Genomic DNA, 12,149 nt, shown 5'->3' on the forward strand with positions numbered 1-12,149 from the left:
GTGAAAACCCCACTCCTGGGCTTTTCACCCACAGCCTCTCGCATGTAAGCTGCTCCCAGCTACTCGCAAGCGAATGACACCAGCCAATATCTCCAGTCCCAGACGCAACCCTAGAAACCTCCATCTTGCAGTGTCCAGTTATGCCCACTGGATGCTGCAAGGTTATATAAGTTCGTCAATTTAACAAAGAAATTGATATGCACCAGGCTTGCTATCACAAGGGGAGCCTCGGACACACTTCAAACCAAACACACTGCTTCACGTAGAATAAACAAACAGATTTATTAACTATAAGTGATTATAAGTCAAAGCATAACAAGTCAGATTTGGTCAAATGAAATAAAAGCAAAACGCTGATCTTAACACTTTCAATGTCCTTAAAAATGCTTCTCACCACAGGCTGGCTGATTACTTTTCAGTCAGGCTCTCCCCTTTGATCAACATTTCAGTTGCTTGCTGGTAGTGGTGTCTGTAGATGTAGGTGGAAGAGAGAGAGCATGGCCTTTCTTTCCTTCTGACTTTGCTCCCCGTCCCCTTCAGAGTCAGGTGAGCATTACCTCATCGCAGTCCCAACCTGCCTAAAGGAACAGGGTGACTCCCTTGAGGGTCTAATAACAGATTATTTTGTTGCTGCCTGCCTAAGCCAGTTTCCATTGTTCCTGTGAGGCTGGGCTGGAGCTATCTCTAGACCAGATCCTGCATTCCCTGGGCACTCTAATTCCCTTTGGCTTTGGGAGGTGCACAAGGAAAGTAGGTGCAGGTCTGAAAAGCAAATTCATATTCCCCCAGCAACACCAAAACCACAGCAGTACTCAGAAATTCGAAAGCCACTAACAGTGGGGAAACCTCGGGAAAAGTTCCCCAAAGCCCTAGCTACAAAATAAAATATTGATCATTATTAATGCAGTTTGTTAAAGAACAAAGGCCCAGTGAGGAATCAACTGCAGGAGACATAAGCCATTCAAAACTACATAAAGTACAGTGAATATGATCCAGGCGTAAATCAACATCTCTTCATTTCCATGGCATTAGCATGATTTACACCCGCTGAGAATCTGGCCCATTATGTGTTTGCACATGTTTGATGGGAGGTTGGATTGGTAAACAAAAGCACAATGTTGTCAAGGGGGTAATAATTACTAGGAAATTACTAGTTCTAAAATACATGGCTGGCAATGTGCTCCCTTGCCTCTCTTAACAGCTGTATGGAACTAACAAATCTTAAAAAAAGGCAACATATCAGTGAAATCAGTCGGGGGGAGGGTCAAAAGTTATCCAAAAAAACTGTTTTTTGATGGAAACAGGTTTTCAACTAATAAACATTTTTCACAAAAAGGATCTGCTTTCTGTGGAAAAACTCAAATACTGCAAACTCAAAAGATTTTGGCCCAAAAACAGATGATTTTGGGCGTGGATCAAATTTTGGGAGGGGTTTCAGCTGAAAATTATCAGGTTTTGAATTTTTGCAGGAAAAAATATCAAAATTTTCTGCAAGAAGCAAACCAGCCCATTTTTCTTTCAGACAGGGCTGGCTCTGCCCAAGTGCTGGCAAAGTCCACAGTTCCCACTGACTTCAATACGACAGTGGGCACTCAACTCTGGAAAAATCAAGCCCTTAGAGCTGCTCCTAGAGCGGGGAACTGTATCTAAACCCGCTACGGTTTTCTAGCCATGTATTTTTTTAATGAGAAAATAAAAAAAATTTGCAAGGAAGGGAGCTTGCAGGGACCGCCCCACGAGCCCTGAGCTCAGCGTTACGCGGGGGCTCGCTGTCTGCCAGGGAACTGAGTCTTTGAGTTCACTTGGCTGCTGCCAGGGGGACGGGACAGCTCCTCTGCACTGGGCATCTCTGGAGCTGCAGGCGCCTGGCGTGGCCTTGGGGCTCTGGCTGCCCCTGGCTCCCGGCTCTGCCTGGCCCTGGGGCTCTGGCTGCCCCTGTGTTCTCCACACGTTGGGTGGCCCCCGCTCACCTTGAAGCCTGGCGGCTCCCGCAGGTCCCACCGGCAGGCACAGCAGCAGGATGCCCATGATGCCGGTCACCTTCCTGGCCATGGTGTTCAGTCCCCGCAGGACTGGAACCCGCCGGGCTGGGGCTGGGCCTGGGGCTGCTGCATTAGCAGGCGGGGCTTCCTCCTCCTTCCTGGTGCGCTGCCCGGGGCCTGAGATGGGCCAGGAGCCCGGATGCTGCGGCAGGGGGCACAGGTGATCGGCCCATGGCTCCTCCTCCCGGGACTGCTGCAGCGTCGGTGTTTGACACAGGCCATTGGAAATTGGAAAGGTGCAGGAAAGAGCCACAAATACGATCCAAGGGGCTGGAGAAAATGTCTGATGGGGAGAGATTTACAGAGCTGAATCTATTGAATATCACAAAAAGAAGATCAGAAGTGACTTGATTACAGAGCATAAATACCATCCCAGGGAGAGACTCCCGGGTACTAAAAGGCTCTTTAGCCCAGCAGAGACCACCAGAACAAAAACCAATGGCTGGAAGTTAGAGCCAGACTAATTCAAATGAGAAATAAGCATATACGCTGACTTTTATTTTTCCTGGTGGGTGCTCCATCCTCACTGCACCCCAAGGCCCCCCCACTCCACCTCCTCCCTCGAGGCCCCGCCCTCACTCTGCCTCTTCCTGCCTCTGCTCTGCCCTCTCCTCCGAGGCCCCATGCCAGCTGCCAAACAGCTGAATGGCAGCCCAGCTGTGACTGGTGGGTGTTGACCACCCCTGCTATTTTTTTCCATGGGTGCTTGAGCCCTGGAGCACCAATGGAGTCAGTGCCTATGCCTGATTCTCTTCTCACTTGTAGCCGTGTAAATCAGGAGCAACCCTAAGGAAATCAGTTAATGAACCCCAGCGGTTCACCAGCCTGGGAAGAGCCTAATGAGTGGCTGTGGTTCAATAACAGATATAAACCCAATCTGACAAGCCAGAGAAGGCACGTCAGACTGGCAGTGCCAGCAGGAATCTGAAACACACTTCTTGAGTTGAAGAGGGTACTCAGCAGGGGTAAGGCTGACTGGCATAGCTATACTGGCAAAGACGCTATAGTGTAAACAAGACCTGCATTAACCACGTTTTCAGGCAGTTAATTTCCCTTGTTTCCTGAGGAAGTGGTGTTAGTGAGGGGGCATGATTGGAGGGCACCTGTGGGAGGGGAATGATCTGCCACTTTAGCTACCAGCTCTGAGCAGAGCAGCTTGGCACGCACAGAATTGGGGAAAGGCAGTGGCAGTGAGTCTGCATGCCCCCCACCCCCAAACTGCACCCATGGTGGAACTCCCCATCCCCCCCCAACACTGCAGCATCACCACCCCCGCCAGGCTCCCTCTGCCTGAAACAGGACTCACCTAGTGGTGCCTGCAGTTGGCACTGGCTGGGAGCTGGAGCTTGCCCAGGAGATCTAGGTAGCAGGCGGGGCGACCCAGGAGAGCAGGGTCTCACCACTGCTGATCAGACTGGGTTTTTGCAGAGCAGAGGGAGCCTGCTGCTCCCCCCTTACCCACCTCTAACCCTAGCTGGAGCAGTGGAGCAGCTCCCTGAGGCTGCTGGAGGAGGAGCCCCACCCTCCACCGAAGTCTGACTCAGGCCTGGGTCAGCCTTTGCTGCAGCAAGCCCAGGGGGGCTACAAAAGTTGAACAGCTAATAGGTGATTAATGCAGCCATCTACCAGCTGATCGGTGGGGGTGGGGCTACTTATCCCTGGCTGGGGCTGCAGCTCTATTGCTGGTGGGTGTTAAGCACCCGCTAATTTTTTTCACTGAGTTCTCCAGCTCTGGAGCACCCATGCAGTTGGCACCTATGGAAATAAGGCCCAACATTATGACAGTGGGGGGTGATTAACCACTAGAACAACCGGCCAATGGAAGCATTTGATTACCCAGATTCTGATTCCTCCAGATCCAACCTGGAAGCCCTGCTGGAAGGTGCTTTCGCCAAACATAAGTCATTGGGTCAATATAGGGGTAACTGGGAGAAATTCTCTGACCTGTGCTATACAGGGGGTCAAAGTCAATGTTCTAATGTTCCCCTCTGGCCTTCAAATCTCTGGACCTATGAAGCTGCTGCCAGGCAGCACTAGGTATGACGGCTTGAGTGTGTGCCAGGCGCTGGGAACAGGCCTGCTCAGTGCATGGCACAGGCCCACATTGCAGAGACTGGGGTGTGGAGCTGAGAACAGAGAGAACTGTCATTGTAGGCTGTGTTCAGGATGGGATTGGAAGGGACAACAGGTGTCTGGAGTTGCCCGTGTCTGGGGTCTTGGACAGACAGCAGAGGGGAAGCTGTGTGTGGTGTACATTGCCCTGGTACAGTTTCTAGTAGCAGGGAAGGGAGAGAGATGAGGAGCCAGAGAGGGTTTCTGGAGGCAGGTTGGGTGGGGACTGTGAACCTGGGACAACAGGGGGTGTTTTCATCAGAAGGATGTGAGTTGTGTCAGGTCCTTCCAGAAAGATCCAGACTGCTGACCCCAGCTTTGTGACCTGGGATCTTTCTGTGTGGGACACAATTCCTCATTTCTCAGTCTAGTCATCTAGACATCTGAATTCCCATCACAATTAAAAACAGACTGTGTCTCCTGTTCATAGAATCATAGAAGATTGGGGTTGGAAGAGACCTCAGTAGGTCATCTAGTCCAACCCCCTGCTCAAAGCAGGACCAACACCAACTAAATCATCGGAGCCAGGGCTTTGTCAAGCCGGGCCTTAAAAACTTCTAAGGATGGAGATTCCACCACGTCCCTAGGTAACCCATTCCAGTGCTTCACCAACTTCCTAGTGAAATAGTGTTTCCTAATATCCAACCTAGACAGGCAGGAGTATAAAAAATATTGCTCGAGCATGCAGGGATGTAATCAGAAAGGCCAAAACACAACTGGAGTTGCAGCTATCATGAGATGTGAAGGGTAACAAGAAGGATTTCTACAGGTATATTAGCAACATGAAAAAGGTCAGGGAAAGTGTGGGACCCTTAATGAATGGTGGAGGCAACCTAGTGACAGATGATGTGGAAAAAGCTGAAGAACTCAATGTTTTTTTTGACTTGGTCTTAGCAGACAAGGTCAGCTCCCAGACAGCTATCCTGGGCAAAACAGTATGAGGAGGAGGTGAGCAGCCCTCAGTGGTGAAAGAACAGGTTAAGGACTATTTAGTCGATTTAGTTGGTGTTGGTCCTGCTTTGAGCAGGGGGTTGGACTAGATGACCTCCTGAGGTCTCTTCTAACCCTAATCGTCTCTGATTCTATGATTGTTTTTCTATTTTTCCCAGTCATCCTCCACCCCTTTCTAGTCAATGTCATTTTACTGGTGCCAGGGGCAGTGTCTTCATGTGACCAGACCAGGCTCCACACTGAGATTTCTGGGATTACACTCGGCTGTTTGCAGACTACGAATAGTGTCATGATACAAATCACTCACCTATATTACCATCATAACTGGAACTGGTATCACAGATCCTAGTGAGTGCTCCTTCCTGGCTACCCGCTAAGGCTGCTGTCAGGGCCGGCTCCAGGTTTTTTGCTGCCCCAAGCAAAAAAAAAAAAAAAAACAACCGGAGAGCCACCGCCGAAGCAAAAAAAAAATCTACACAAAACCCCCCGGAATGCCGCCCCTTGAAAAGTGCCGCCCCAAGCACATGCTTGGAATGCTGGTGCCTAGAGCCGGCCCTGGCTCTGTATTCCCAGGGGTGTTTCAAGCTCATGGAGCATGAGCAGAGTCCAATCACACCCCCAGTTTTGGGGTCCTTGGCGCAGTCTCTTGCCACTTAGGACTTGGTCAGATAAAAGAAAGACTTTGAAGCTTCTCCATTCTGATTCTCCTTCCATATGTTTGTGTTCTTCCAGCATCCAGCGAGTCTCCTTTTGAGCCTCCAAGGAGAGGCATGTGTGTAGTAAAGGTTGGCTTTTCAGCCTGGATTATCACACACACATCGCCAGAGGAGCAGAGGGGAGTGAAAAAGTCAACAGACAGATTGGAAACATTGTTTGTTGATGTTTTTTAACTCTCATGGTTTGTGGGGCCAATCTGATGGTTTTTTAGGATCTGACTCATGATTTTTGATCTCTGAGGCTGACAGTCCTGCCCCAGTGTGTCAGAAGTGAGTGAAATCTGCTCTCCAAAGCAGGAGTAAAGGAAGAAAATGGCCAGAGTGGTGAGTGAGTGGGGACAGTGGCGACTCAGGGTGGAGAGCTGTGGGAGCTGCAGCAGGAGGAGGCAGAGTCGTGTCTCAGCGCAGCACTGCAGTCCCTAGTGCAAACGGCTCTGCGACAGAAATGTGATTGTGGCAAATCAGGCAGCTGGTCTTGCTGGAAGCAGAGATTTGAGCAATTCCAGACGACTGCTGGTTTAATAGAGGAAGCCCAAGAATACCAGGTAAATGCCTGGCCATTTGCCATGGGTGATGCTGCTGATGACATCCTGTGTGCCAGACTCCTCACTCTGAGGAGAGGAAAGACTACGCCAAAGGGAAAGAGGTGTTTAAGGCCCATTTCCTGGGCACATAGAATGTTATCTAGGAAAAGGCCAGTTTGAATAGCAGGTGCCAGGAACCAGAGGAAACAGCTGAGATTTTCATTACTGCAGTTCATAGTCTGGCTGAACGTTGGAAATATGGAACATTTAAAGATGAACTAATAGGAGATGGGCTAGTTATAGGGTGACCAGACGTCCCGATTTTATCGGGACCGTCCCGATATTTCCTTGTTTGTCCCGCGTCCCGACCGACATGCGGTCGGGACAACCGGACAAACAAGGAAATGCCCCGGAGCCTGGAGCCCGGAAGTGCTCGCACCCCACCCCACGCCCCGACTCCACCCCCTCCTCCCCCGATTGGCTCCCTCCCCGAATCCCCACCTCTTCCCCAGGCTCACCATTCCTCCCCCCTCCGCAAGTGCTGGAGGGAGGCCCGGGAGACTCAGGGGAAGCGCGGGACCAGGGTGAGTAAGAGTCCGGCCTGGCCCCGAACAGGCAGGACTCAGTCGGGTGGTAGGGAGAGGAGGGGGGGCGGCCCGCGGGGCCAAGCGGCGGCTGTTGTTCTCCCCCCCGGGCAGCGGGACACAGGAGCAGCTGCTGCTGCAGCTCCCACTGCCGCGGGGGGAGGAAGCGGCCATGGCGCTCGGCGGCTGCGGCGCCCCCGAACCCCCCGAGCCCGGGCCTGCTGCGGGGACCCAGCAGCGCGCACGCTGGGCCCAGCCCCTGGCCAGTCGCGTCTGGGCTGCTGCCCAGCTGGTGCTATCCCGCGGAGGCATCGGCAGCCCAGCCCCGTTCGTTCCCCTGCGGGACCCGAGCGAGACGGGGGGGCTGGGGCCTGCTGCCCCCACTCCGGGGCCGCCGCGGGATAGCACCAGCTGGGCAGCAGCCCAGACGCGACTGGCCAGGGGCTGGGCGCAGCGTGCGCGCTGCTGGGTCCCCGCAGCAGGCCCGGGCTCGGGGGCTTCGGGGGCGCCAGAGCCGCGGAGCGCCGTGGCCGCTTCCTCCCCCGCGGCAGTGGGAGCTGCAGCAGCGGCTGCTCCCGAGTCCCGCTGCCCGGGGGTGAGAACAGCCGCCGCCTGGCCCCGCGGGCCGCCCCCCTCCTCGCCCTACCACCCAACTGAGTCCTGCCTGCTCGGGGCCAGGCCGGACTCTCACTACCCCGGCCCCGCGCTTCCCCTGAGTCTCCCGGGCCTCCCTCCAGCGCTTGCGGAGGAAGGGTTTTTTTTTTTTTTTTTGGCCCCGCCCCCCGCCATGCCCCCCCCCACGTCAGCCCCCCCCCGCGTCCCGATATTTGTCTTTGGTGATCTGGTCACCCTAGCTAGTTATAAGAGACACTGACTGATCAACACAGCTTGAGTTAGACCCAGACTGCACACCAGCAAGTGTGATAGCAAAAGTGAGAATGGTGATGTAAGCAGAGTCTGAATGAATGAGCTCTTCTCTGATTTCTAGTGATGAGCTGGAACAGGAGTAGTCAATTATTTTTTGTCAAGGGCCAAATTTCTTGGTCAAGGTATAGTCAAGGTCCAGACTCCGGAGAAAATAATAAAGACATTATAACAACAATGATAATTATAAGATTTTGGGTCTGTTCAAAAACATCTGGTGGTCCGGATTTGGCCCGCCATCATCTGCCCATTGACTGCTCCTGGGGGGAAAAGACTTCAGGAGCAGATTGTATTTGCACAGACACACCTACACTGCCTAGGCATGCAGCAGAGGGAGCTGCTCTGCCAAAATGATCAGTTTTGGCTGGTTTTGGGTTACAAATCACTCTAGTATTTGAGTGGAAGGGCAATGAAATGTTGTTATCCTGAGTGTGTGAGCAAAGGGCATCAGAACTGTGATTTGCAGGCCCCTGACTGAGTGGGTCACGCAGGGATTCTCACTTGCTAAGCAGGGGGTAGAGTTGCCAAATCCCAGTGAAAGAGAGACAAGGGTGGAGGCGGGAATTCTTTTCTGGTGGTGTGGGCTCTGGCTAAGAGTGGTCTCTCCCTTGTTTAAAGACAGAGCTGGTTAGTCTCAGTGGTGAGCCCTTGTTTTGTTCCGTGGTCACTACCCCTGCAATCACTGCTAACCAGCTGTAGGTGCTGAGCCTTAGACCTGGTGTGGGGCCATGTTACAGTGAAAGGGACTGTCCAGCCTGCACCAGCAGGGAGGTTCCCCACTACTGGCTGAAATCCCTGAGAGCTGGGTAAGTGACAGAACCTCCGAATGTGGCAGCGGAGAAAGTGGTGGCAGCAGCGGGCCATGACAAAAATGGGTGGAGCAGCAGAGTGAACAACAGCAGTGGTGGGTGACAGCAGCGAGTGAATGCTAGCAACTGTGAGCCAATTGCAGAGGCAGCAGCTGAAGCATTGCTCAATGCCTCCCCCCACACCCATGGTGGGAGGTTGTAACGGGGTCCCTGAGGTGTAACGTGGACTGTGGGACTGCTGAGCCCTCCAACCCCACCTGCCTGGGCCGTCCCTCACACTGCGGTGCTAATGTCAAGCTACAAGCCTCGGACAGGCCCTGCACTCACACAGCCATCCACAGGCAGGGACACACCTGTTACCCGAAATTGGGTCAGCTAGTGAGCTTAGGGAGGACTAATGACCCACCAGAGTTTGGCAGAAAGCAGTACGTTTATTATATTGATAGCTAAGCTCAAAATAGAGGGTGGTGTCACATTCACACTTGCATACTCATGCTCCCAGGACAGGCATGGCACTGGAGATGTCAGGATCCTTCAACGTAAGTGTCCCACAGCATAGCGATGGATTGTGCGATGAAGGTAAGTCTTCCCGAGGCATGATGGAATGCAATGCGGTGAACCACTGGCCAGGCGGTCCGGGCGAAGGGCCTTCACGGGAGGTACAAGCTTGTGAGTGCACTGCTGAGCACATGGCCCCTTCCCCTTTTAAGGACCTGCTCCTCATGGCCTGTGACTAGAGATGACTTGGCTGCATCTGGTTGGTCACACTCCACCTCAGCCAGTGTCCATGCAGTGTCCATGCATTGGGTGTGTGAACGCTGCCTAATTAGAGTCCCAGACACCTTGTGGAGCTTGGGGGCGGAGGCTCGACTGATTAGGGGGCCTATAAAAGCGGCCGCCCAGCCAGGCAGCGGCACAGCTGTGAGCAGCGGCACAGGAGGCTGCTAACAGGGGAGTTTGAGTGGGAGTCTCATTGGAGGAGAAGGTATCTGTACTTGTGTCTGTCTTTGTAGTGCTTGTGTGTGTAGAGGCCTGTAGGGGCACTGTGCTGGGAGGGCAGCCGAGCCCTGAGTAGGGGGCGGAGCTTGGCTGATTAGGGGGCCTATAAAAGCAGCCGCCCAGCCAGGCAGCGGCACAGGAGGCAGTGAACAGGGCTGCTAACTGGGGAGTTTGAGTGGGAGTTTGCAGGGGGAGGTGGAAGGGGAGGCAGGAGGGCGCGGTGTCCCGTGTGCTCTGTTTCCCCAGGTGCACTGGGCAGAGACTACAGCGGCCATGAGCCAAGCAGCAGGGGACACAATGCAGATGATTGCATGTGGAAGCTGCGGTATGTACATGGTACTAGAAGGGGGAAGCCTAAACAGAGGTATGTCTGTATGAAGTGCCGTCTAATAGAGCTGCTGGAAGAAAAGATCCGAGGGTTGGAGATGCAGGTAGATACCCGGGTAGAGTTTAGAAGGGGGTTCGAGCAGCTGATGGAGGAAAGGCAAGGAGGGGCTGAAGGGGAATGCTCAGGGGTTCAGGTGGAAGCAGGGGCTAAGGTCTGTGAGGGGGGAATATCTGAGGGAGAACAAGGGCAGTGGAAGCATGTGACCATGAGAAGCAGGCCAAGGAAAAGGAGGGCTAGTGAAGGGGAAATAGAACTCAGGAACAGGTTTGGGTGTTTGGATAGCGAGGAGGGGGGGCAGCAGGTGGTAACTGAAGGTGGGAGGGTGAGGAAGAAGAGAAGAGCAGCTAGCCCAATAGAGAGAGGGGAGGAGTTGATGGAGACAGCACCAAATCTGGGCCCCGGGAGGATACAGGATGGCACAAGGGGGAGTATAAAGGAAAATAGGAACGGACACGGGTTACGACTAGAGGGAACAGAGGATAGATTAGTAGATCGCACTGTTGCCAGGCAAAGGCAGGTTTACGTGATTGGGGACTCCTTACTGAGGAGGCTAGACAGGCCTGTGACCAGGGCGGACCCAGAGAACAGAAGGGTGTGCTGTCTACCGGGTGCTAAGATACGGGATGTGGACCTGCGGTTGAAAAGGATCCTCAAAGGAGCAGGTAAGAACCCCTTGATAATCCTTCACGTAGGAACAAATGACACAGCTAGGTTCTCGTTAGAGAGAATCAAGGGAGATTATGCCAGACTGGGGAAGACGCTCAAGGAAATCGAGGCTCAGATCATCTTCAGTGGGATTCTGCCTGTTCCTAGAGAAGGGCAGCAAAGGGCTGACAGGATTGTGAGGATAAATAGCTGGCTAAGGGAGTAGTGCTATAAGGAGGGCTTTGGGATGTATGGTCACTGGGAGGCTTTCGGGGACAGACAACTGTTCTCACGGGATGGACTTCACCTGAGTAGGGAAGGAAATAGACTTCTGGGAGGGACGCTGGCTCATCTCATCAAAAGAGTTTTAAACTAGGAATCTGGGGGAGACGGTTGGGAGATGTCCAGTTAAACTCCACGCCAGATTCCAACATTGAAAAGGAGGGTGATGAGATAAGAACAGATATGTCCAAACCCTTCCCCCCGGCTATAAGAAGGAGAGGGGGGATGAACAGCAAGGGGTCCGTACCAAATTGCATAACTGATGGGAGACAGGCTAAACGGCATACATTAAGATGTTTATACACCAATGTGAGAAGCCTAGGTAACAAAATGGAGGAATTGGAGCTCCTGGTCCGAGAAATGAAACCGGATATCGTAGGAATAACCGAAACCTGGTGGAACAGTAGTCATGACTGGAGTACAGATATGGAAGGGTATGTGCTGTTTAGGAACGATAGGAACAAAGGTAAAGGTGTGGGGGGGTAGCATTGTATGAGGTAAACTGTAAAGAAATAATAACTGATGGAATGGATAAGACGGAGTCTGTCTGGGCAATACTCACACTGGGTAAAAGAACTACTAGAGCCTCCCCGGGATAGTGCTTGGGGTGTGCTATAGACCGCCGGGACTACCCTGGATATGGACAGAGAACTATTTAATGTTTTTAGGGAAGTAAATACTAATAGGAACTGTGTAATCATGGGAGACTTTAACTTCCCGGATATAGATTGGGGGACAAATGCTAGCAACAATAATAGGGCTCAGATGTTGCTAGACGTGCTAGCTGATGAATTCCTTCATCAAGTAGTAGCTGAACCGACGAGGGGGGAGGCCATTTTAGATTTGGTTTTGGTGAGTAGTGAGGACCTCGTTGAGGAAATGGTTGTAGGGGACAACCTTGGCTTGAGTGATCATGAGCTAATTCGATTTAAACTAAATGGAAAGATTAACAGAATTATATCAGAGACTAGGGTTTACAATTTCAAAAAGGCTAATTTTAATAAATTAAGGGGACTGGTAAGGGAAGTGGATTGGGCTAACATATTTATGGATCTAAAGGCGGATGGCGCCTGGGATTATTTTAAGTTGAAGTTGCAGGAGCTGTCGGAGGCCTGTATCCCGAGAAAGGGAAAACGGTTAGTAGGAAAGAGATTTAGACCAAACTCGGGGGTG

General features: G+C 52.4%; 1 long non-coding RNA gene across 1 annotated transcript in view; it reads right to left on the reverse strand.

Annotated features, from left to right (window-relative positions):
• Window positions 1-270: 270 nt before the first annotated feature.
• The window catches only part of LOC135978100 (uncharacterized), a 29,464-nt gene continuing 17,585 nt past the window's right edge, over window positions 271-12,149 (reverse strand). The window contains exon 4 of the long non-coding RNA XR_010595523.1: window positions 271-2,354. This is a non-coding gene — a long non-coding RNA (uncharacterized LOC135978100). The remainder of the gene's footprint in view (window positions 2,355-12,149) is intronic.

Source organism: Chrysemys picta, unplaced genomic scaffold, assembly GCF_011386835.1.
Source record: "Chrysemys picta bellii isolate R12L10 unplaced genomic scaffold, ASM1138683v2 scaf116, whole genome shotgun sequence".
Classification (NCBI taxonomy): domain Eukaryota; kingdom Metazoa; phylum Chordata; order Testudines; family Emydidae; genus Chrysemys; species Chrysemys picta.